The sequence below is a fragment of the Anabrus simplex genome, chromosome 2 (assembly GCF_040414725.1).
Source record: "Anabrus simplex isolate iqAnaSimp1 chromosome 2, ASM4041472v1, whole genome shotgun sequence".
NCBI classification, from domain to species: domain Eukaryota; kingdom Metazoa; phylum Arthropoda; class Insecta; order Orthoptera; family Tettigoniidae; genus Anabrus; species Anabrus simplex.
The window spans coordinates 209,160,644-209,185,708 of record NC_090266.1 but is presented as its reverse complement, the minus strand read 5'-3'; the positions used below and the strand labels follow the sequence as shown (position 1 = coordinate 209,185,708).

The following is a 25,065-nucleotide window of genomic DNA, read 5'->3' as shown; positions in this document are numbered from 1 at the left end:
TTAATGATAAAATACCGATTGATGGTAAAGAATCGTGAAAATTATGTGTCGCAGAAACGTCCTGTACAGAGAATATTATTGGTAAATGATTAGAAGTAGCAGCAACACAACAGCGCTAAACAGCAACCTGTGATAGCCGAGCTTGCTAAAAGTTGGAGGAGAGTACCGGTGTTCGTTAGTACGCGGTTCGAGTTCTGTGTACGACGAATATTTTTATTGCGTTGTTGATGTTCGTGAGAGTCGTGTTGTTGACGACAAATCTAAATCATGATCAGTTCTCACATTGCAGGTACTCAGCTATGTTTGTTTTTTAAGGAGCTCTTAAAAGGGCTATTTGCAATAAAGTGAGATTGTACCGACAGCGGTGCGATGGGCTTATGCATGACCATTCGATTAATGAAGCAAATGTTCAAAATGACCACCTGCTTCGTTAATGCACATCTGAGCACGGCGGAGGAGAGACATTCTTGCTTGCTGCAACATATGTGGTGGAATCTGCCTGCAGGCTTCCGTGATGAGCCGCCGTAAATGATTCGGGCTCTCAGGCTCCTGCTCATAGACTCTTTCCTTTAAATAACCCCAGAGGAAAAAGTCGAGTGGAGTAAGGTCAGGTGATCTAGCCGGCCATGTGACCGGACCCCCTCGTCCAATCCATCTTCCAGGATATGTCCTATGCAAGTGGTTCCGTACTGCCAACGACCAGTGTGGGGGAGCTCCATCCTGCTGGAACCACATCCGTAACCGTGTCATAAGGGGCACATCCTCCAATAAGAGTGGGAGTTACTCACGAAGAAACTCTAGATAGCGTCGTCCCGTGAGGTTTCCTTCGAAGAAATATGGTCCAATTATCTTGTCACCTAGTATCCCGCACCACACGTTGACGGCCCATTGTACCTGAAATCGAGCTCCCCTGATCCAGTGAGGATTTTCAACGCTCCAAGTTGTGACGATTAACAGTTCCGTTGTTGTGAAATCTGGATTCATCACTAAAGAGAATGTCCATTAAGAAATTCGCATCAGCTTCAACTCTTTGTAATATCCATTGCGAAAATTCTATCCGTTTTGGAAAGTCATCTCCGTGAAGTTCCTGGTGCAGCTGTTGATGGAAAGGGTAGAATTTATGGCGGTGCAATATTCGCAGTACAGATACATGACTGATGTTCAGTTCATTTCCTATGGCCCGTGAGCTTGTGTGCGGGTTGTATGCAATTGCATTTTGAACAGCTTCGTCGTTATTTCCAGACGTCACTGGAGCATCCCGAACGGGGGGTAATGTATGAAATGACCCCGTTGCACGCAACCGTCTTTCAACAGGTCGAAATGTATCTGCAGTTGGCAGCCTTCGTCCAGGAAATCGTTCTTGATACAAGCGTCTGGCTTCCCGTGCATTTTGCCTTGCTTCTCCATAAAGTAGTACCATATTCACATAATCATCCCGTGAATACATAATGTTTGCTTTCGTGCTAACCGTACAGTACGTGCTCACACGTTGCTGCTAGGATTACGATATGCTGTTTCATGTGCCCTACGTATGAAGTGTAGACCGCTGTTAGTTGGTCTTCGAGTCGAACGTGCGCTGTTGCTTGGTTGAATGGGTGGGTCAGGATGTTGACAACACGTGCACTGCGCTTCATTCCCTGTAGTCGTTTGCCATATGGAAGTCGCATGTTATTATTCCTTTCGTATGTATGCTTTCTTTGTAAAGGTGGCAAATTACTTTTGAGATTTAAGAACGTTAAATACTTATTACGAATGGCCTTACAAGTATAATATTAAAATAAAATTGAAAAGCTCGTAACTTAATTCGAACTCTAAATGCCTGCTGACATATCGTATGCTCGCTGCGATTGGTGCCATGTAGCCACTGCAGGCGAGAAAGGATTTGTCTCGTAGCTCTGTACTAATGGAATTACCTAGGCTATCGCTTCGATACTGATCGTTGATGTTAAAAGTTCTGAACTCAAATGTGCAAACACCACAGTGAATTAAAGAATCGCGTCTCTCTTACGCCCAGATAGTTGCAACCATTTTCTACGCGTTACTTGGTTGAATGAGTCCAGCGTTATGTTTCAGGTGGTATTCACAATCGGTGCGTATGTGGCGATATTTATGATACCTGCTTATTATAACTTCCGTAGAAGAATATCGGAGACTTCAGAAAGGTCTTCGTAAACGATGCCTAGGCGAATACGAAATGACATTAAAAAATGCATGACTGAAGAATGGTTGGAACCCTTCCTGCTTCAAGTAACCTATCGATGTACGTCTTCCATACGTAATTCCGCGCAGCTATTTGCAACGTACAAGCGCCAGCCTTGTAACTCTGTATTCACGAGGAGAGCGGAAGTTCCCGCTTCGACAAGTTACTGATGAGTTACAGCCTTATGGTCCCGTTTTATGCCTTTTTTGATCGCTCTAACGGTAGTAATTACATGGCGTAAGCTATCACATCTGCTGTACAGCATTTGCGTGCCACAGATTATAAACTACAGTGCAAAACACGTTTCTATCAATTTCGATGTGATGAGACTGTACAAAATGGTGGTGCATTGACATGTCTGTAATTGGTCTTACCCTATCACGTTTTCTATGATACCACGACCGCCCTTTCTATCAAAAGAAAATGGCCTCTTGGACCAATCAGGTGCGCATTTCTCTACCGACAGCTATAGGCGTGTTTATGGTTTGTACAGTATAGTAACATTTCGTAAAAATTAGCAGAGTATTGGACACCGCTCTACATAAAATGGTACAGTGTTTTTGAGATGGACCTCACTTACTGCCTCTTGTACCATTTTTCCATTGTGCGGAGAAGTCTACATCGGGTTAACTGCACATAACATTGCTGTAAGGTGTTGCGCAAGGTGGGACTAAGAGGCATTTACGTCCTAGCTGGTTGCATATATTCGGGAAAAAAATAGGGGCAGCTGTACCACCCGGTATACTGTGACCGTTCACCATCATGCCATGGACATGTTATGAGCTCTGGCTAATTATATATGCCGTTTTCCGCAACATCCTGTGACATATAACGCAGTAGTTAGCATTCTGTATGTCAAACCGGGGTATGATCCGCGACGCGCCAGTCCGGAAGGAGCATTTTTTTTTTTTTTTTTTTTTTTTTTTTTTTTGCTAGGGGCTTTACGTCGCACCGACACAGATAGGTCTTATGGCGACGATGGGATAGGAAAGGCCTAGGAGTTGGAAGGAAGCGGCCGTGGCCTTAATTAAGGTACAGCCCCAGCATTTGCCTGGTGTGAAAATGGGAAACCACGGAAAACCATCTTCAGGGCTGCCGATAGTGGGATTCGAACCTACTATCTCCCGGATGCAAGCTCACAGCCGCGCGCCTCTACGCGCACGGCCAACTCGCCCGGTAGGAGCATTTTTCCTACGCTGTTATGAGAAGAGGGCAACGCAGTATTGCTAACCTTGAAACCGCGCTCTCTTTCCGAGCGAGCGAGAAGAGAAGATAACGCTACGCACGGAGATGGAGGTTTTTGGAGACCGGGCCGAATTAAGGTGTGTTAACTTTTGGAAAATAAATGCCCACTATAAATTCAACACCGCATTCATTAGTACCACTTCACCATAATTTACGAAAAAGAGGAAGAAGAAGAATACTTCTATATGAGATAATTTTTCTAAATTTATGAAACGGGTCCCATTCGAACCAATGTATTTTATGCTGACTGTCAATGCATATAAATACAATACTTTATTAATGGATCAATAATGACGCCTATCATACAGTAGTACGCAGATCAAAGGCGACTACTGAAATCTGACAACATGTGGAAAAAGGTGGGAGATATTGCATGATGAAACATGACGCGTAATCTTCCAAAAGGACGCTTTTAAAATTATGAATAACCTACTGATCGCTTTGGTTTCATATGTGTTCAGTAGAAAGTAGAGGGTATAAGCTTTAATTCGATTGTTATCACGTCGTTCAAGGACTCCGATTACCGCACTGTCATTTCCAACAGGGACATAATTCACCTCCCCCCTGACCATTTTGCCCGTAGGCTATAAATATATCCAAGACCCAGACACTGTAAGGGACGAGCTGACTGCCGTAGTGAAAGGACATACGTGCCTCTCGCTGCGCTCTCTCTCTCCTTGCCAGGCGCTCTGTACTTTTCAAGTATCAGCCAGGCACTTGTACTTATTAGTACATTTTCGAAGGAGCATTGTCTGAGCTGTAGCACTTCTCAGTGCTCGCTCTTTCTTCTGTTTCAGGATTTCTTACAGGAGGACAGGATGGAGAAGCCGACCCTACCAGTGAGACTGGTCGACCAAGACTACGAAGGAGCCTTCGACAAGATACAAGACGCGCTCAACACGGTGGCAGCCCCCCGCTATGAACGCCCTGGGCTGGTGGTGTTCAACCGGTGGGGTGAGCGCGATCACGAGGGGACGCTTCGAGTATTCGACCACCTCAATGCGACGGCGGAGTCCATTGGGGAGCCACTCCTGCAGATCATCGGCCATATGGTCCCTGGCTGGGCGATCATCATCCGGCCTAATGACGCAGCTAGCTTCAAGGTCTACGAGGAGCGCACGTCCCAGCAGTTCCAGGTTGCCCGGCTACCAGGATTCAGGGAGCACCTGGACGTCTCGGGCTACCAGGAGGCAGCCTCGCAGACGGAGCCAACGACCGAGGACGACGGCGACGCTCCCGAGCGTCGCGACGGCGCGACCCCAGTTGGAAAGCTGTACTTTACGAAGTACACGCAGACCAACAAGGCGACAACCAGGGCGAAGTGGTCGCAGACGCAGGCCTACCAGGAAGGGCCTGTTACCCGGGCGCAAACCAGGAACGCGCCCGTGATGGTGGAGAGCAGCACAGCGGTGGAGAAGGACGCCCCCTGGCGTTCTGAGGCTGCTGCCCAGGTCCAGCCAGCCTGCACGTCTGTCGAGTTGCAGACCTCGATGTGCGCCCCCCAGGACAGGGAACGCAGTCGAGTGTTAGCAGCGACCGACGCCGCCGCCGCCAGCCAGGAGAAAGAAGAAGAGGGCGACGCAGCGCAGCCACCAGCTACCCCGGGGTCACCAGGCCGGGAGGGGGGCCACCAGGACGAGGCCTCTTCCCCCGCCGAGAAGCAACCCCCGGGAAGAAGAAGAAGACGACGCCGCACCAGGAAGCAGAAGGCGTCGCTGGCTCACCAGGAGAGGACCGCCAAGCCGCAACCCAGGACTGTTCCCAGGACAGCAGTCAACCGAGGAGCCAATCAGGAGAGGACCTCAGCGGGTAGCGGCAGTCAGGTGAGAGTGAAACGTCCCCCTCAACAGCTCTTGCAGTGTTTCCGCTGTCTGAGGTGGGGCCACCGTCAGGTCAGCTGTGGGCTCGAGGTGAGGTGCAACCGCTGTGGTGGTGATCACTACTACACGGCCTGCGCAACACTTAGAGACGCGCCAGTGTGCGCCAACTGCTCGGGGGGCCACCCGGCCTCCCATCGCAGTTGCCCAGTCTACCGGGCCATGGCGCGGGCAGAGAGGAAGGAGGCCCGGCGCCATGACCCACCCCCTTCCAGGAGGCCCCCGCCTCGGCGGGCTTGGCCTCATTCTCCGGGATCGGATACTGGGTACGAGGTACCCCAAGGAGGTGGAGTCGTGCGACAGGCCCTAGTGGTACTCGACGCATGGCTCCGCAGCCGGCAAGGACCGTGCTAGTCACAGCAGTGCCCAGACGGACTGATCCCCAGGTGATGGAATGGCAAGGAATTGGTTTATGTATTGTGCATGTTACCTGTTCCTAACTAACACAACCTCTGGTCTTTTTCCAGCCCACATCCTTGCATGTGCTATCACAAGATGTCAGGTTTTACATGTAGGCTCTTTCTTCTTTCTGCCTATGTGGTTTTTCCCTGACCCTTCAATACCATACTTCAACACCATATACCTAATACAATCTCGCCTGGTAGCGTGTCTGACATGGAAACAGGCAGATACTCCTTGTATCACTTCCCACTCTTCCCTGCTATCTCTTTCTTCTTCTTAGAAATAATAGCATGTCGGAGGCCATGTAGATTGAGTCGTTGGTCACGCGGGGGGAGCGGGCTTTGGGGGCCCCCCCGAAAAAAAAAAAAAAACAGACACTGTATCTCATTCTCATCCGTGTACCGGCAGTGGTAACACGTTACCTCATTATCGTCTGTGTAGTGGCAACCCAACATATTAGAAGTGGAACTTGGATATCAGTGTACAAAGTGTTGTGCCACTGAAGAAACACATCAATCTGATGTAAATATATTTACGGAATAAATCGTGTGGTACGAGTTAATGTACATAATTGCCGAATAGAAGCCTTAATTTGGCATTTTAACATCACAATCGTCGAAGATAGTTAATTATGACTTATGGTGCAATCACCAACGGAGGGCAAACGCTTCGGGTTATTTAGCGTGGTGAGACAGTTAATTAATATATGCAGGGGCTAATTATCACCGCTCCTGAGCATTTAAGAACGAGTGACATTTAGCAAAAATTAAATAACTGTTCTTGACAAATTTAATATTCACATCCTCCAGGGACATCCGTTGTGGTAGTCTGTGTGACGGTCAGGGAATGAACAGTGATTTTACAACTTATCACTACTTGCGTTAATCTGTTTGAACTTAAGAGTGGATCTTGTTACGAGTAGGCCCCCCTTTGAAAGTGCATAAAACAGTATTTGATAACTCATTCTCCATTTTTCTGTAGGTTCGTGAGTGGTCGTCGAACCCAAGACTCGGAGCCTACAAGAGTCGCGCCTGAGTGCCTGCAATCAGCTTTATAAGGATCGTCCCGAAATTCAACTGAGAAAACAGCAGTTCGAGTCATGGATCGTCGTATGAATAAGAACCGAGGACTACTAGGAACAAGAATATTCATCATGTTCGTGTAAAGATCTAAGATGTACCCTAGATGACAGCAAGCCTTACTCACCAAGTGTTAAGTACATACTATTATATACCCTAAACACGAGATATGCATGCCAGTAATAATAATATTTGTAAATATTATAATGTCATAATTAAATATTGAATATGTAGGGAACATTATGCGCGTATGACTGGGAAAGATTTATTACTATTAGTTAGGATCATCAAGTGATTTTTAAGATAATCATTGATATTTAACAAAAATTCATTTGCATGAATTATTATATAGACTTCAAAGTTCTTAGTTTATATGAACTATCTTTGGGAAGAACGGCAAGTTAGCTAGACTTATATATCTTCGTCTGGTAAAGATCTTCAGAGTAGTTTGGATATAAATGATACGTTTGAGATTCGGGTATTTGTAATCCCGGATAATATTAGATAATCATTGGAGTTGATACAAACGAAGGTGTAATTAATTTATAATTATATATGAAATTGTGAGAATAAAATAACCTGAAATAATGGGGTTTTCTCTGTGAATTAAATGAACGGGTTGAGATACGATGCCAAGACATGAGAGGGCGAAGCTGTAACATGTTTTGTTGTTGGAGTGATTAGGAAGAATAAATAATTATAGCTGTTGTGAGATATTAAATTGGGCTGAATATATAGCCAGATAACGAGTAATAAGAAATAATGGCTTTCAAGTGAAAGCCGAGATGATATGTAAGGAAAATGAAAGGAAGGGGTGACGGAAGATTTATGGTATCCACACCCAGGACTAGTCACAGCTGTTATTGTGATTGACAGGTATATGCTGGTCAACCGTAGTCAGTTTTGACTGATTTTCTTTAAATATATAATATGTTAGGTAAACCCAGGATACGCACATATATGTTCAGCGTGTATGTTCATCGTAAGTGTTCAATGTAAATATACATTTGTCGTGGTCAAATGGATCACATGTTCGATACCCGGCAATGCAATCTCGTGTGTATAACAGATGTGCTTATATTGTGTTATATGCTTTTCTCTCTATCCAAATCATTACTAACAAATAAAGGATACCTGGTTCTTACCCAGGAGGCTCGAGTTCGATCCCCGGTACCGGAACCACACATCAGTATAAATAAAATGTTTAGAATATATACTTGAACGGAGATTCTTCTCATTTAACAAATATTAGCATATTCCTCTCATATTATAGAATCCTACTTTCATTATTTTAGATAGTGCCTATTTTATTTCCTTATCGAACATTCCATTACCCATATTGCTCTACGAATTCAGCCGGTGATCTTATGAAAGTAGGGAGGATGTGACTTCAAGCCTGGTAAGTGACTTCTGGCGGTTCTCATACAAATGTTCCATCTGTACATCTGTTTGTGAAACCAAGTTAAATAATATTGCCCTAATTATACCCAGAGTAAGCCTCATTTGTTGCCCAACTAACGGGGCCAGTTTCATTTTGTCGTCTATTTTGTTCTGAGCTGGTTCATACTTAATTTGGTGCGACGATAAAAGCCCTAACAGTTGCAATACATATTAAGATGCAGGTGCTCGCTAAGAGAGGATTTTTGGATATTCCGTCGCTAAGGGGGTGAAAAGGGGGTTGAAATTTTAAAATGAGCGTATGTATATCTCAAAACTTTGAAAGTTTACAGATGTAAAAATTGGTATTTAGAATCTTCTTTAAAAATAAGGAAACACGTATTTTTTTGTTTCCAGAAAATCCCAATAGGAGGGGTGAAAAAGTGGTTGAATGCCTTTAATCAGGATACCGGTACTTATATCTCAGAAACTGAAGACATTACAGACCTGAAAATTGGTACTCTTGATCTCTTTTAAAAATAAAGAAACACGTACTTTTTGTTTTTGGAAAATCCCAATAGGAGGGTCGAAAAGAGTTGAAAAATTGGTTGAATGCCTTTAATGAGGGTACATATATCTCAGAAACTGAAGATATTACAGACCTGAAAATTGGTGTTTGGGATCTCCTTTAAAAATAAAGAAATACGTATTTTTTTGTTTTTGGAAAATCCAATTAATGGGAGGGTGAAAAGGGGGTGAATTTTTAAAATGTCTGTATCTATATATCAAAACTTTAAAAGTCTGCACATGTAAAAATTGATATTTAGAATCTCCTTTAAAAATAAAGGAACACGTATTTTTTTGTGTTCTGTATATCCCAATAGGAGGGGTGTAAAAGGGTGAATAATGGGTTGAATGCCTTTAATGAGGATACATATATCTCAGAAACTGAAGATATTACAGAACTAAAAATTTGTATATGGGATCATCTTTAAAAATAAAGAAACACGTATTTTTTGTTTTTGGAAAATCCAATTAATGGCGGTTAAACAGGAGTGACAAATTGGGGTGAATTTTTTGAAAGATTATATCTACAGAATACCGGAGAAACGTAAAATGTTACAGACTTAAAAAGTGGTATTTGGAATCTCCTGTAAATGTAAAGAAACATAGGTGATTCGTTTTTGAAAACTCCACTTAAGGGGAACAAAAAAGGGGGTGAAATTTTAAAATGAGAATTTGTACAGTATATCTCAAAAAACTTAACATGTTACAGAAGTGAAAAATGGTATTTTTTATCTCTATTAAAAAAAAGAAACGTGTATTTTCAGTTTTCCTAAATACCACTTGGGTGGAAAGGGGGGGGGGGTAAAATTGTCTGAAAATGGTGTTGAATTATTTTAATTAGGCTACTGATATCTCAAGAATGAAGATGTTACAGACGTGAAATTTAGTATTTGGAATCTGCTTTAAAAGTAAAGAAACACGTATTCTCGGAAAATCCAATGAAGTGGGGGGGGAAGGTGAAAGAATTGAAAAATTAATTGACTTAATTGTATGAGAATACTTTCATCTAATAAAAACTAAAGTTGGTACAGACGTGAAAATTGGTATTTGTATCTCCTTTAAAAACAAAGAAAAACGAGTTTTGGGGAGGAAATCATCTTGGGGGGCAGGAGTAAAATGGAGTTGAATTCCTTTCACGAGGACGAAGAAATCAAAAACTGAAGAAGTTAGAGTCGTGATAATTGGTATTTAGAAGATCCTTTACTATTAAAGAAACAAGATTTTTGCCGGAAAATTCACTTGGAGGGGGGGGGGGGGGGAGGGAGAGGAGGAGTGTGATAAGGAGTGAAATATAGTGAATTATTTTTATGAGGATACTTATATACCAAAGCTGAAGGTAATAGACGTGAACATTGGTGTTTGGAATCTCCTTTAAACATAAAGAAACTTGCCTTCTTTTAATTTTTTGTGGGCGGGGGGGGGGGGTTAAATAAACTTGACGGCGGTGGGGTGTAAAAGGAGGTGAGTCCAGTTGATTTTACTGTTCATAATGTACTTATAAGGAGCCTCCGTTGCTCAGGTGGCAGCGCGCCGGGAGGAAACTTGCCGTAATCTATTAGAAAACGAGTCAGATCGCGAAATTTGGCGGATTCTCTCAGAAAACCAGTCAGATCGCGAATTTCGGCTGATTATATATAAAACAATAAGCATTCAATTATAAATGTCAGTATAATACCGTAGCGAAGCGCGGGTATCTTGCTAGTATGTTCATAAGAGTTTTGCTCTTTCCCGTGAACACACTGTTCACACGATGTATTATAATCACGTTTTAACAGCGCCGGCCTTGCGGTCTAGGGGTAGCGTGCCTGTGTCTTACCCGGAGGCCCCGGGTTCGATTGACGGCCAGGTCAGGGATTTTTACCTGAATCTGAGGGCTGGTTCGAGGTCCACTCAGCCTACGTGATTACAATTGAGGAGCTATTTGACCGTGAGATGGCGGCCCCGGTCAAGAAAGCCAAGCATAACGGCCGAGAGGACTCGTCGGGCTGACCACACGACACCTTGTAATCTGCAGGCCTTCGGGCTGAACTGCGGTCACTTGGTAGGCCAAGGCCCTTCGGGGCAGTTGCGCCATTTGGGAGGGGGGGTCTTAACAGCCCTCGTAATTCTGACGGTCTAGGAATAGCGCTCCTACATCTTGAACGGTGGCTCCAGGTTCAATTCCCAGCCAGTTCAGGGATTTAAGATTTAAGTCTCCAGTCCGGGGACTAGTTCGAGGTCCACTCAGCCTACGTGCGTTATGACAAACCGGTTTCGATCTACAAGTGTTCTGTAGGTGTCCGGACATTTTGTACCACGGACATTTCGTACCACTCGATTTTTGAGGACATTTCGTACCACATCGCTCGTTATCTACCTGCGAACGGTTTTCTCGTAATCCCCAAATATTTACGTCAGCACAAACCGTACCACTTGATGTCAAATTGGAATTCCATTTCCACGCCAGCGGGCGCAATGAGCCTGACAGGCACACTTTAGAAATCGGAAACAAAAATAATTTACATTTGCTGAACGCAGCTATATTATTTTAATAATTGTCGTTTAAACTATACTTATGTTTAAACTTATGTTTACATAGATATCATAAGAACGTCGAATTTTTTTTTTTTTTTTTTTTTTTTGCTAGTTGCTCTGCGTCGCACCGACACAGATGGGTCTTATGGCGACGATGGGACAGGAAAGGTCTAGGATTGGGAAGGAAGCGGCCGTGGCCTTATTTAAGGTACAGCCCCAGCATTTGCCTGGTGTGAAATTGGGAAACCACGGAAAACCATCTTCAGGGCTGCCGACAGTGGGATTCGAACCCACTATCTCCCGGATGCGAGCTCACAGCTGCGCGCTCCTAACCGCACGGCCAACTCACCCGGTAACGACGATTTTTAAAAAATATAAAGCCTGAAACTAAAGAATGCAATAGAAGTATGCATTATGTTCGGGCGCAATGTGCCTGACGAGCACAAAGTTGGATAATATTACTATTATTGTGATTATTTATAAACTACCGCATTATTTCACTATCAAGTAAGTAAAATAAAAGATTCTGATGAACTGCCCGATATGGGCTTGAAGGTCACGCGGAAACCGTATACTACTGGAAGGTGGAAGTAGCTAGGTCCCTACGAATGGCGAATACGAGATAAAAATTGACACGTGCACCAATCAGGTCAGTTGCGCCCAACGGAAAGTTAACATCAGTAGTGGTCAGAGCGTGCGGAGGCTTTTGCGCCACTAGTGGACAATGGATATACAAATATATACAGTACATTCATTAGGAACTCGTTTTAACTTCGCAATACTTCCATTCTCTTCCAAGTGGTACGGAATGTCCTCTCCTAAATACTTAACTGACACCTCGCAGGTAATCAGCCGGTCAAGTGGAACGAAATGTCCGTGGTACGAAGTGTCCTAGAATCGTTCTGTAAGCCTTCGGACTGAGCAGAGGTCGCCTGTAGGCGAAGCCGACCAGGGCTGTAGCACGGTGCCTTCGTACAAGTCTCTTGGTTTAATGCGCACGTCAGAATAATGGTGTACGGCCTCCGGAAGAGGCCTGGTGCAGGTCTTTCTTTAGATACCTTATAAGCTACTCGCGCGTCTGAGAATAACGCCATACCTAAGATTATTTCTAAAGATAAAGGTGGCACAAATACCCAGCCCCGAGCAATAAGAATTAACCAATTAAGGTTAATACCCCTAACCCGAACAGGAATCGAACCAAAGGCAAGCATGCTAACCTAATTTAGCCATGAAGGCGGACTCACGTCAGAAAAATGCTTTGGAAAACCTACATGAATCAGATCTTTTAAACGGAATATTTAAATATCCGGTGCCTCCACTGTCCTTGTTTATTTCAGGAAAGCGTCACAATCAGATTTTTGAGAATAGAGATTTATCAGAATAACTGTCTCTCAAGAAAAATATTCCGAACCCGCAGAAGCAATTCTCGCCCATTTTCTTGTTAATCTCGATTTTGTATCAGGCAAGGGCTTTCACAAGCAATCCCTTGAACATGACGCAAGTAGTCTAGTTAAGCGTTTATTGAAAGGAACAATGCCACCAACTGGATAAACAAATTTGAAAGAATGGTGTTCATATCTGGTGGGAGATTATTTTTTTTTTGCTAGGGGTTTTACGTCGCACCGACACAGATAGGTCTTATGGCGACGATGGGATAGGAAAGGCCTAGGAGTTGGAAGGAAGCGGCCGTGGCCTTAATTAAGGTACAGCCCCAGCATTTGCCTGGTGTGAAAATAGGAAACCACGGAAAACCATCTTCAGGGCTGCCGATAGTGGGATTCGAACCTACTATCTCCCGGATGCAAGCTCACAGCCGCGCGCCTCTACGCACACGTCCAACTCGCCCGGTGGAAGATTATTTTAGGACATGGTTGGCCGAATTCATTATGCCGTAAAATCACAGCCAGAGACCATCTTGAGGCAACCTCTATAAAGGGTCGTCCACACGCGCAGGCTTTACTTCGCGCTTACTTGCGCAAACCGGTTTGCAGCGGAAAGCTTGTACGTATGGACGGGAAGACGGTAGTTCGTTGCATCCCCAAAGATTTTACTTGCGCAAACTAAGTTCGTGCAGTGAAGTTTGTGCGTGAAGACACGTTAGCTCAAACCGCGCCTTAAAACTCGAAATACTTTCCAGTGCGGGTAGGTGTAAACAATAATGTCAGATATAAGAAATTGTTCAAAACAGTTTGTTGCGGAATTTATCGAGCTCTACAAGTCTCTGCCATGTCTTTGGAAAGTAAAATCCAAGGAGTATTCTGACAGGAATAAAAAGAATGCTGCATACGACAAAATGATAGAAAAACTAAAACAGGTAAGTAGGGTACTTTTCATGTTATATATTCGGAATGAACAGTCAAGTGTTTTTGTAATATTCAGTTTTAGAAATGGTGTACATAAAATATAAATTAACTTTAGTTTTGTTACCGGTACACATTTTCAGTTGTATAAAATGTGCAGCGCATATTGAAGTAAAATAGTACAAGGAAGAAATTATTTTTATAACATTATCTATCCGTCAATTAATTATAGAACGTTTTTCCAATCAGTTCATTTCTGTGAAATGTTTACAGTAGGCTGGTGGTCACTACTAGCATTTCTTTCCCATTTTATCTTTACAGATAGAACCAAGCGCCGACAGAGATTCAGTAACAAAGAAAGTCAATTCATCGCCTAGTTCCTACCGCAAAGAAACGAAGAAAGTCAAAGACTCACTGAAGTCAGGTAGCAGCACAGAAGTACCTTGTCGTACTGCAGTTTGTAGACGTTAATTCTACTTCGCAGTAGGTGCTGTCACAGCAAAGTGGACAAGTGGCAATTTTTACAGCTTTTGTTACTCTTTGCTGCTATAGAAGAGAAGTAAACGTTGTAGATCGAAATGGAGCAAATAAGGCTATTGAAAAGAGAGATATTCACATATAAATTTAACGAAAAACTTAAGTGTAGATCCAGATGACTGGCGTAATTATTTAAGAATGGATGAAAACGCATATACTGAATTGCTTCGACTGGCAACGCATCTAATTGACGGACAAAATACTGTGATGCGCGTATCTGTATCTCCACACGAAAGATTGATTTGCATTTTAAGGTTCTTGGCTACAGGAAGACCGTATAGAGTCTTGACATTCACGATGGCAATTTCTCATGAAGTATTGTCTAAAATGAGGAATTCATGAAGGAATGTTAAAATCAATGTTTAAAGAAACAATGATTACAATTATAGCAGTTAACCGACACTGACGGGATGGATGGCAGAGAACTGTTATGAGCAGGCAAATTTGAAGGTATCTGCCTTGTAGATAAATATATACAACCATTTTTGTTTAGGTTCCCTAATTCTGCTTTAAAAATAGGCTCAATTATTTTTTCTACATAAATGCGTTGATATTTCGGTATGTCAAATATCGTGTTGATCTTCAGCTCTTCTTTCCATCAGTTGTTTTCCAATACCACTTAGTATGTCTGCTTCTTTTCCTCTTCAGTTGTCCGGGCGGCAAGTGGGCACCGCGATAGGAGATAACACGTCTAGGTCAGTGGGTATACGATCCGGTACAGAGTTGCTTGCTGCTGATTGTGATGGTGGGTGAGCTCTGGGGTAGAGTTAACCGTTACTGAAACTGAGTCACTTCTATCCTGAAAAAATAGTATTTTTTTAAGTTTCCAAGGTCATAACAGGAATGGGGACAAAATAGCACGAGAATTTCAGAATAAATGGACTTTCCCTCGTTGCTTGGGTGCCGTTGATCGTACGCACGTCATGATTGTACCACCGCCAGAGAGTGGTTCGTGTTTTTACGATTATAAAGGATTCCATAGCATGGTACTGATGGCAGTCGTAAATGCAAATTATGAATTCGTTTTGTGTGCATTTGGTGTAAATGAAAGATGTTCTGAAGTTTGCGCAAATTTACTTGCACTGTGTGGACGCCGCACGGTGCTCAGTCTATTTTGCGCAAACTATACCGCACAAGAAAGTCGCTCACGTGTGGACGGCCCTTAAGGCTCAATACCTTGGTTGTATTATTGAGGCTGATCACAATCTCACCAATACCTGCAAGCTATTAGCATGATGTTTTTCAACGATGCACCTACCTCAGGCACTAGTAGACATACTAGTTTTTCTCGGTCATCGGATAATGGGGGACCGAAAACATCATGATGCTTGTTGTTTAAAGGGGCCTAACATCGAAGGTCATCGGCCCCGATAAAGCAATTAACGGGCATGTTAGATAACTTAAACATCCAAATTTTAGCACCTCAGGAAACGAGATACAAGGATGAAAATTTTTTTTTACTCCGGAAGTGCTGGAATTTACAAGGGCAAGCCAGCAATCTTCCTTTATAAGAAGCCATTACAATTTGGCACTGGATTCGCTGTAAGAAGAAACACTAACTCAATACTCAACTTTTCTTCGCCTTCTGAAAGAATTTAAACATTATTAAGTCAGGGAACACAGCTTATACATTGATTAATGCGCATGATCCCACCAATAACTACAATCGAAAAGATCCACAAATGACAAGACTTCTGGGAACTGCTAGAAGAAATTACAGCCACAACTCCAAAAAAAAATCACAAAAATATATTGGGAGATTTTAATGCCCAAGTTGGTAGAAAAAAGAAATTCAGGACCATTGTAGGACTATACACAGGGCACAATAGGACTAGTAAAAATTGGAGAAAGATCGATTCACATTTGCGAAAATTGTGATCTCAAATTAATGTCAACACACTTCCGGGCGCTTCCACACAAGGAAAAAACCTGGAGATCCCCAAATTTTCACTTGGGAGAATTTCAAATAGATCATGTGGCTATTTACAAGGAAAAAAAAATAAATTATGATTGTTAAAGTTAAAAAAGGAATCATTGACACTGACCACTATCTATCCTTACGGTAAAATTTGAACCGATCTGGTCCAAACCAAAAATAACAAAAACCCTGAGAGTCGATCCGGAATTTCTTAAACAGAACACTAGTACTTTTATTGGAAGTACCCTACTCACAATCCTTCGAAGTGCGTAGAACTCAAAGACATACGTTTGAAAGCTTCTCAGAATGTTGGCATACCACCCAGGAAACGCAAACATAAGTAGTGGAATGAAACCTGCGACAAGGTCATAAACTTTAGAATTAAAGCCTGGCAGAATTGGAATTCTCATAAAACTGAACTAACCCGGTGGGAATTCACAAAAATACAGAAACAAACACAAAAATTCAGGTCTGAGAAACGCAAATATGATCACTACAGACTGGCAGAAATTGAACAAGGTTTTACAAAATCAATACACGTAACTACTACAAAACTTTCCGAGAAGAATTATCAAGTTATCAGGCACCTGGTATTTGCTTCAATTGCCCGGATGGATCATTAGAAACGAATAATCAAGCCAACTGTAAGCTTCTAGGACTATTTCAAGAATCTGGTAAACTGTGAAACCCCTAAAGAACAACTCACCTTTGAAACACACTCATCTAACCAAGATTCAGAACCCCCAACATCGGAAGAATTCAAAGAAACAATCCGTGATCTCGAAAACAACAAAGCCCCAGGAGAAGATGGAATAATGGCCGAAATGCTGAAGATAGGCGAGAGCGTAGCTCGGAAAATCCACTTTATTCCTGAAAACATCTGAATCACTGAAGAAATCCCTGAAGATTGGAAATGTGCCCTAATCCATCCATTACACAAGAAAGAGGATAAAAACCACATCAATAATTAGACGAATTAGCTTGATAACAGTTGCTTACAAAATGTTTTCCAAAGCCCTGCTCGCTAGACTTGAGAAACAAACAGACGAAATCCTTAATCTTAAAACGATTACAAATACGCAAAACCAGACAAACTGTCATTACTTTTGTAGAATTCAAAAAAGCATATGACTTTATAAACCGTCAAACACTTATCAATACTCCAGAAGAATTTCAAGTGGATAAAAAACTAGGGCATTGATCAGACAAAAAATAACTGGTACTACTTCAAAAGTTAAATTCCTTTCTTTTAACACCGGGGTCCATTAAGGAGACTGATTATCTCCGTTACTTCCTCAAGTACAAGATTGAACAGTAATCAGCACCTGGGAAAAGGAAATTAAAAGAATAACCCTTGGCAGACTACTTAAACATAGAATTCACTTTCACTGTCTGGCCTTTGCGGATAACATAGCAATCCTTTCTAATAACAGACAAGAACCATTCATTCCATTGAAAAATTGAATGAAATTGCCATCAAAACGAGACTTCAAATCTCGTATTAGAAAACTCAATACATGGAAAGAACTTCACGATACTTAGAGGGGCAGCATAACTAAATTCGGCAACACCCTTCAGGTGAACCAATTCGAATATTTGGGAGAAAATATTCAGCCCTCTGGTTTAAACCGCGAAGCAAATAAAGAAAGAATTTCCAAACTACAGAAAGCTTGCAGGATCACTTGGAACAGGTACAATAAAAAAAAACCAATATCTCGGAAATCAAAACTTAAATATATTATCATTTTGGAAAAAATCTCACTTTCCAGAAAAGCCGATTAAAATTTTATGGACACATCAGAATGAACAGTAACAGACTAACTAAAAGAATTCTCAACCTGGCCCTTTCATCTAAAACCAAAACACCTGGCTTCGTGAAACTGAAACAGATCTCCGGGAAATCATCATCTCGGAAGACATTGTACAGGACAGATGTAAATTCAGAACCAAAATCGACAATCACCAGTTTGAAGACAGACCCAACACCAGAGCCACTAACTTCGACGGAAGAACGAAGGAAGCAGCTCAGCGAGAGGATTAAGAGATTTTTGGAGGAGAAGAAGGCCAACATCAGCTAAGCTGGTTCAATCGAGTTCCTAAGTAGAGCATAACGATGTAAATATCTATATATATAAAATAGCTTGTCCTGACTGACTGACTGACTGATTCATCATCACTGAGCCAAAACTACTGGACATAATGAAATGAAATTTTGAGGATACATTCATATTAAGACGTAGGTGCTCGCTAAGAGAGGATTTTTGGATATTCCGTCGCTAAGGGGGTGAAAAGGGGGGTGAAATTTTAAAATGAGTGTATCTATATCTCAAAACTTTAAAAGTTTACAAATGTAAAAATTGGCATTTAGAATCTTCTTTAAAAATAAGGAAACACGTATTTTTTTGTTTTCAGAAAATCCCAATAGGACGGATGAAAAAGGGTGAAAAATGGGTTGAATGCCTTTAATCAGAATACCGGTCCTTATATCTCAGAAACTGAAGGTATTTCAGACCTGAAAATTGGTACTTTTGATCTCTTTTTTTTTAAAAACACGTATTTTTTGTTTTTGGAAAATCCAATTAATGTTAGGGTGAAAAGGGGGGTGAATTTTTAAAATGAGTGTATCTATATCTCAAAACTTTTAAAGTTTATAGATTTAAAAATTAGTATTTAGAACCTCCTTTAAAAATAAAGGAACAAGTATTTTTTTGTTTTCGGAAAATACAAATGGGAAGGGTGAAAAGGGTGAAAATGTGTTGAATGCCTTTAATGAAGCTAATTATATTTCAGAACCTGAAGATATTACAGACCTAAAAATTGGTATTTGGGATCTACTTTGAAAATAATAAAGAAACAGGTATTTTTCATTTTTGGAAAATCCAAATAATGGGGGTGGGGGAAGGGGTGAATTTTTAAAATGAGTGTATCTATATCTTAAAATTGTAAAAGGTTACAGATGTGAAAATTGGTATTTTGAACCTCCATTAAAAATAAAGAAACATGTATTTTTTTTCGGAAAATCCCAATAGGAGGGATGTAAAAGGGTGAATAATCGATTGAATGCCTTTAATGAGAATACATATATCTCAGAAACTGAAGATATTACAGAACTGAAAATTTGTATATGGGATCTCCTTTAAAAATAAACACGTATTTTTTTTGTTTTTGGAAAATCCAATTAATGGCGGTTAAACAGGAGTGACATATTGGGGTGAACTTTTTGAAACACGATATCTACAGAATATCTGTGAAACGTGGAATGATACAGATGTAAAAAGTGATATTTAGAATCTCCTGTAAATGTAAAGAAACATAGGCGATTTGTTTTTGGAAACTCCTCTTAAGGGGAACTGTAAAGGGGGTGAAATTTTAAAATGAGAATTTATACAGTATATCTCTAAAACTTAACATGTTACAGAAGTGAAAAATGTTATTTTTATCTCTATTAAAAATAAGGAAACGTGTATTTTTAGTTTTCGGAAATACCACTTCGGTGGAGGGGGGGGGGAGTAAAAGTGACTGAAAATGGTGTTGAATTCTTTTATAATAATAATAATGCTATTTGCTTTACGTCCCACTAACTACTTTTACGGTCTTCGGAGACGCCGAAGTGCCGGAATTTAGTCCCGCAGGAGTTCTTTTACGTGCCAATAAATCTACCGACACGAGGCTGTCGTATTTGAGCACCTTCAAATACCACCGGACTGAGCCAGGATCGAACCTGCCAAGTTGGGGTTAGATGGCCAGCGCCTTAACCGTCTGAGCCACTCAGCCCGGCTGAATTCTTTCAATTAGGCGACTGTTATCTCAAAAATGAAGATGTTACAGACGTGAAATTTGATAATTGGGATCTGCTTTAAAAGTAAAGAAATACGAATTCTCGGAAAATCCAATGAATGTCGGGGGGGGGGGGGAGGTGAAAGAATTGGAAAATTAATTGACTTAATTGTATGAGAATACTTACATCTAATAAAAACTAAAGTTGTTAGGGCCGACAGACGTGAAAATTGGTGTTTGGATCTCCTTTAAAAACAAAGAAAAGCCCGTTTGGGGGGGGGGGGGGTGAATCATCTTGGGGGGCGGGAGTGAAAAGGAGTTGAATTCCTTTCGTGAGGACACATAAATCAAAACTGAAGAAGTTACAGTCGTGATAATTGGTACTTAGAAGATCATTTACTATTAAAGAAACAAGTATTTTTTGCCAGAAAATTCACTTGGGGGGGGGGGAGGAGTGTGAATGTGAAAAAATTTTAATTATTTTAATCTCAAAACTGAAGATAATAGATGTAAACAATGGTGTTTGGAATCTCCTTTAAACATAAAGAAACACGTCTTCTTTTAGTTATTTTTTTTTGGGCGGAAGGGGGGGGGAAGTAAATAAACTTAACGGCGGTGGGGTGTAAAAGGAGGTGAGACCAATTGATTTTACTGTTCATAATGTATTTATAAGGAGCCTCCGTTGCTCAGGCGGCAGCGCGCCGGCCACACACAGCTGGGTTCCGTGGTTCAAGCCCCGGTCTCTTCATGTGACATTCGTGCTGGACAAAACGGAGGCGGGACAGGTTTTTCTCCGGATACTCCGGTTTTCCCTGTCATCATCCATTCCAATATAATTTCATTTCATTTGTCATCCATTAATCATTGCCCCAGAGGAGTGCGACAGGTTTCGGCTGCCGGCACAATTCCTATTGTCGCCACTAGATGGGGGCTTTATTCATTCCATTCCTGACCCTGTTGAATGACTGGAAACAGGCTGTAGATTTTCGATGTACTTATTCTGATCATAAACCGATCATTTTTAATCTTTCCTGGGTTCGTTTTCAAGAGCAATCTTTTCCTTCGAAATAAACGATAGGACTGAGATTGACCGTCCAATTTTTCACCTCTATAATAAGATCAATAATGCACAGAAGTATGTCATTCGTATGGCCAGAAATCCCCCACACTTGCCTACGCGCGACAATGGTGCTGGTCACATTCTCAACAATGACAATGGCAGCAGATGTAATTTACCGCCAAGTTGCGGTCTTGCATCTTGCTGTTGGGTCCAGAAAATCTATCATATTATAATAATAATTGTTACGGACTTCTCCGTGGTAGTTAGAGGTGAAAGAAGGTGCTGGGATGAACAGGTCTCAACTTACGAAATTGAAGTTAATTTAAAATTCAACAAGGTTATATTTTCTTTTCAAGATCAAGAACTAACATGTACAACAGGAACTTGGTTATATAGCAACAAAATAAGAATGTACAATTACAGTTTATTGATGTATATTGGGCTTCGAGTTCCAAAACACAATCCCTGAGCAATGAGCCCAACTTTACTTATACACAAGGTTTAACAAAGGGGCAGAAAACCCCAATCATGCCCAGGAGCACTCGCTCCCTATTACTCAGTAAAGCCTGCTCGAGGCACACAGAAACCGAATTAAGAAAGAGCAACCCGCTCTCAAAGTTCAAGCCCATCAAAGGCCACACCAAACTCCACCTTCAAGCAGACCTCCAAGCACATGAAAACAGGGGTAAAAATACCCAACCTACTGAAGCCTACTCAATAAAGAAACAGGACAGTTACATGGCCTCCAAAATACCAAGTTGAGAGGAGGCGAAACTGCACTCCTAATACATTTCTTTAAAACCCATTTGGCACTAGGCCACTTATGCAAGGGCTAATCCCATACTACGGAGGTGACACGATTGAAAAATGTTATGACATTACGAGTAGAAGGGAAACTGTTATAAAAACGTAGTCACCTCAAAACAAAGTGAATGGGAGCTCGAGAGGGTTAGGCACTCTCTATCCCAATTTGAAGTTAAGGAGGCAGAATTTGTACCAAGTATCTTTTACATTTAAATATAGGTTACATGAGGAAAGTTTCGAACCCGCCCCGAGGGTTAAACTGCTGAGCTAGCAAGAAAATAAGTTATAAAACGGCCATTACCTGAATGTTGAACTGCTGCCCGAAGAAAGAGGCGCTTCCCGCCCCCTGCTATATAATCACACAAAGAAAGATGTTACTGAAGTGGCGAGGAGACCAGAAAATCAGCAGTTTATATACCCTCGTGGAAGATTCGAGACGTTTCATGAATGATTACAACCCGCCCACAAAGTTTTATTGGTTACCGAACACAGTTACAGAGTAGGTTGGGGAAGAAAGCCCCGATTGGTCGAAAATTAATTTAAGAAATTCGGGATTGGCTAATTTCAAAACAGGCAGAAAGAAAGGATTATACTGCCAACTCTCAAACCACAGAACAAAATTTAGCAAAAACAAAACTTATGAATGTTAAATTTCTTCCGGACAGTTCATTCCTTTACACCAGAGAGCGTTATCAGTTTTGGTAGATACATCTGTTAGAGAACGTTCAAAGTTCTTGCTATGGAGCAGACAAACACGAATCGAAATTGACGTAGTTCAGAACACTTAAAAATTTACAGTAGAGACATCTTCTGAGAAACTTTAGAATTAACATGGTTGTTAAAGTTCAGGCTTCCTCCAGAAGAGGAGTTTCAACTGGCGCAATGTTTGAATTAGCGGCGTGGAGGTGTACTGCGCGGTACAATAATAATAATAATAATAATAATAATAATAATAATAATAATAATAATAATAATAATGTTCTGGACCGTCGTCAAATGTGCGGACCGCGCTGGAAACTGTCGCGGGTTCAGTACCGCCAAGGCACCCAAGACGACACCACGCCTGATCTCCTGAAGGATTTGTTCCATATTAAAAATGCTTATAGGAAAAGATGGCAAAGATTTAGGGACCCAAGTGACCGGGTGGAATACCTGGACCTAGCCCGGGAAGTACGAAATCGTTTGCTGGAAAGAAAGATTGAAAAATGGGAGAAAACTTGCCGTAATCTATTAGAAAACGAGTCAGATCGCGAATTTTGGCGGATTCTCTCAGAAAAAGAGTCAGATCGCGAATTTCGGCGGATTATATGTAAAACAATAAGCATTCAAATATAAATTTCAGTATAATACCGTAGCGAAGCACGGGTATCTTGCTAGTTAATAATATAATGGCGGGTAGCCTCCAAAGAGGCCTGGTACAGGTATTTCAAGTTGACACCTTTTAGGCGACCTGTGTTTCTGAGGATGGGGCGCTACCTAATGCTGAAGGCTGCTTTCATACCCAGCCCCGCAGCCATCGGAATTATCCAATTACCACCGACCTGGCAGGGAACCGAACCCTGGATCCTTTGATCCAATGACCAGCACGCTAAATATTTAGCCACGGAACCAGACCATCGTCCATATTGTGACGGCCAAAAATAATTTTCATTTGTGTACTCTAGGAAGAGTACAGAATTACAACGCACAAACAGAAATAATATTTGACCTGTTATTTTCCGAGATAGAATACAAAATAAAACTTAAGTTTTATCAAATTTGTGAAGAAAAGATAACTACGTTTCATTCAAATAATAATATGGGACACAAAGCGATTTGCAATATGTTCACCCGTTAACTTGGCAATCTGCTCTGGCTAGTCTACGGTCGCGAACAGTCAATCTTCGATTTGATCCGATCCACTTATGGAGCTAGGAGTTTGGTGGACATCGGCCAAAGCAAGACCAGGGCCATGAAGGGCGTGAAAGTGTCCGTAGGCCTATGACCAAATACCGTCGGGGTCGGAAAAGGACAAGAGTTGACCAAGGGGGTTCGGACAGGATAGATGAGAGTGAGGAGCCTGCCACAAGTAAGGACGTTTTATGAGGTCATCGGAGGATAGTAAAACAGAAGGATGAAAAGGGATGTCAGTATTACATCATAAAGGCACATACCTTGCAACATGACTAAGTGATCATAGCTAGTTTCGCTGTTGCTGCCATATCATACAAGAAGGGAACATAGGGAAAGAGAGTAAGTCTTCGTTCATAACCGGGTGGGCCATAACGCCACATCACAAGGGGCACGTTGGGTGAAATAAGCTAGATTTAGAGGGGAAAAAAGCTAAGTTGGCGATACTGCTCAGAATGTCTAGCGCAGAGCGGTCGGGCAGGTCACGCGCCGTAGCGGAGAAGGAGTCAACTACACGACTGACTTTGCTCGACCGACAACAAACGTGGAATGCAAACCTTTATCGGAAAGCTGAGTCACCGAATAGTGCTGAAGTGCTCTTTCTAAATATTGTTACTTTGTGGTCCCATGGTGTAATGGTTAGCACTCTGGACTTTGAATCCAGCGATCCGAGTTCGAATCTCGGTGGGACCTGCATTTTTTTATCTCTTTTCCATTGAAATATGAGGTGTATATTGTTCCTGCGTTCATAAGGCCTGATGCTTCTTTTACGCCGCGAAGCCTCATGTATGTGCTTGTATTCGGTACTATAAAGAGCGTTCCAACCTTAAATTGCAGTACAGCAGCAATGGAATAATTCCGTCTCTTTCCTTCTCCCATGTATTGCGGGTAGCGCTGTCCTACTATAAGACAGCGGGTTTGCCAAATATCCGTGAATCAGAATGTTATCGGTTAAAATGGGTGAATATCGTGTTATGTACAGAATTTCAGGGCGCATTAGATGCCGTTAACAAAAAAAAATGTAAAAAAAAAATAGTGTAAAAATGGTAATATAATGGAAAGTTTCGCCAAATGCAAAATCTTCATTGCATAGAACTTATCATGCCATAACTCCTATTTTATATTAATTATTTTCCTAATTTTTTCACTGCTTGTAAATGAACATTTCAGCTCGATGTAGATAAGTTTATTTTTAAATTTAAATGATAACAAAATGCAGTATATGCGTTTATTTTCAGTCATGTTCAGGGAATTTTATGTGTAGGCACGAAAAAGTCAGTCGCTGGCCAGCGTCTTTCCTATTGGATTTGCATGGGGGGTCAAAGCGAGGCAAATGGTCTTCAGATATGGAAGTTATTTTTAAAACAATCCCAAACAATCTTGCTTAGTTATTAATTTGTGACAGGAAGAATATATCCTTGAATTTTGGTTTCGTGCGTGACTCGGCTGGCAGTCTGGCTGGCTGGCTGAAGTACCGGTAGTGATCTCCCAAACATGCGCTTTTAACATTTCCAGACA

At 41.6% G+C, this 25,065-nt stretch overlaps 1 non-coding gene across 1 annotated transcript; it reads left to right on the top strand.

Annotated features, from left to right (window-relative positions):
• Positions 1-24,168: 24,168 nt before the first annotated feature.
• On the top strand, positions 24,169-24,240 carry TRNAQ-UUG (transfer RNA glutamine (anticodon UUG)). The gene has a single exon. It is a non-coding gene; the product is annotated as a tRNA-Gln (tRNA).
• The last annotated feature ends 825 nt before the right edge of the window (positions 24,241-25,065 follow it).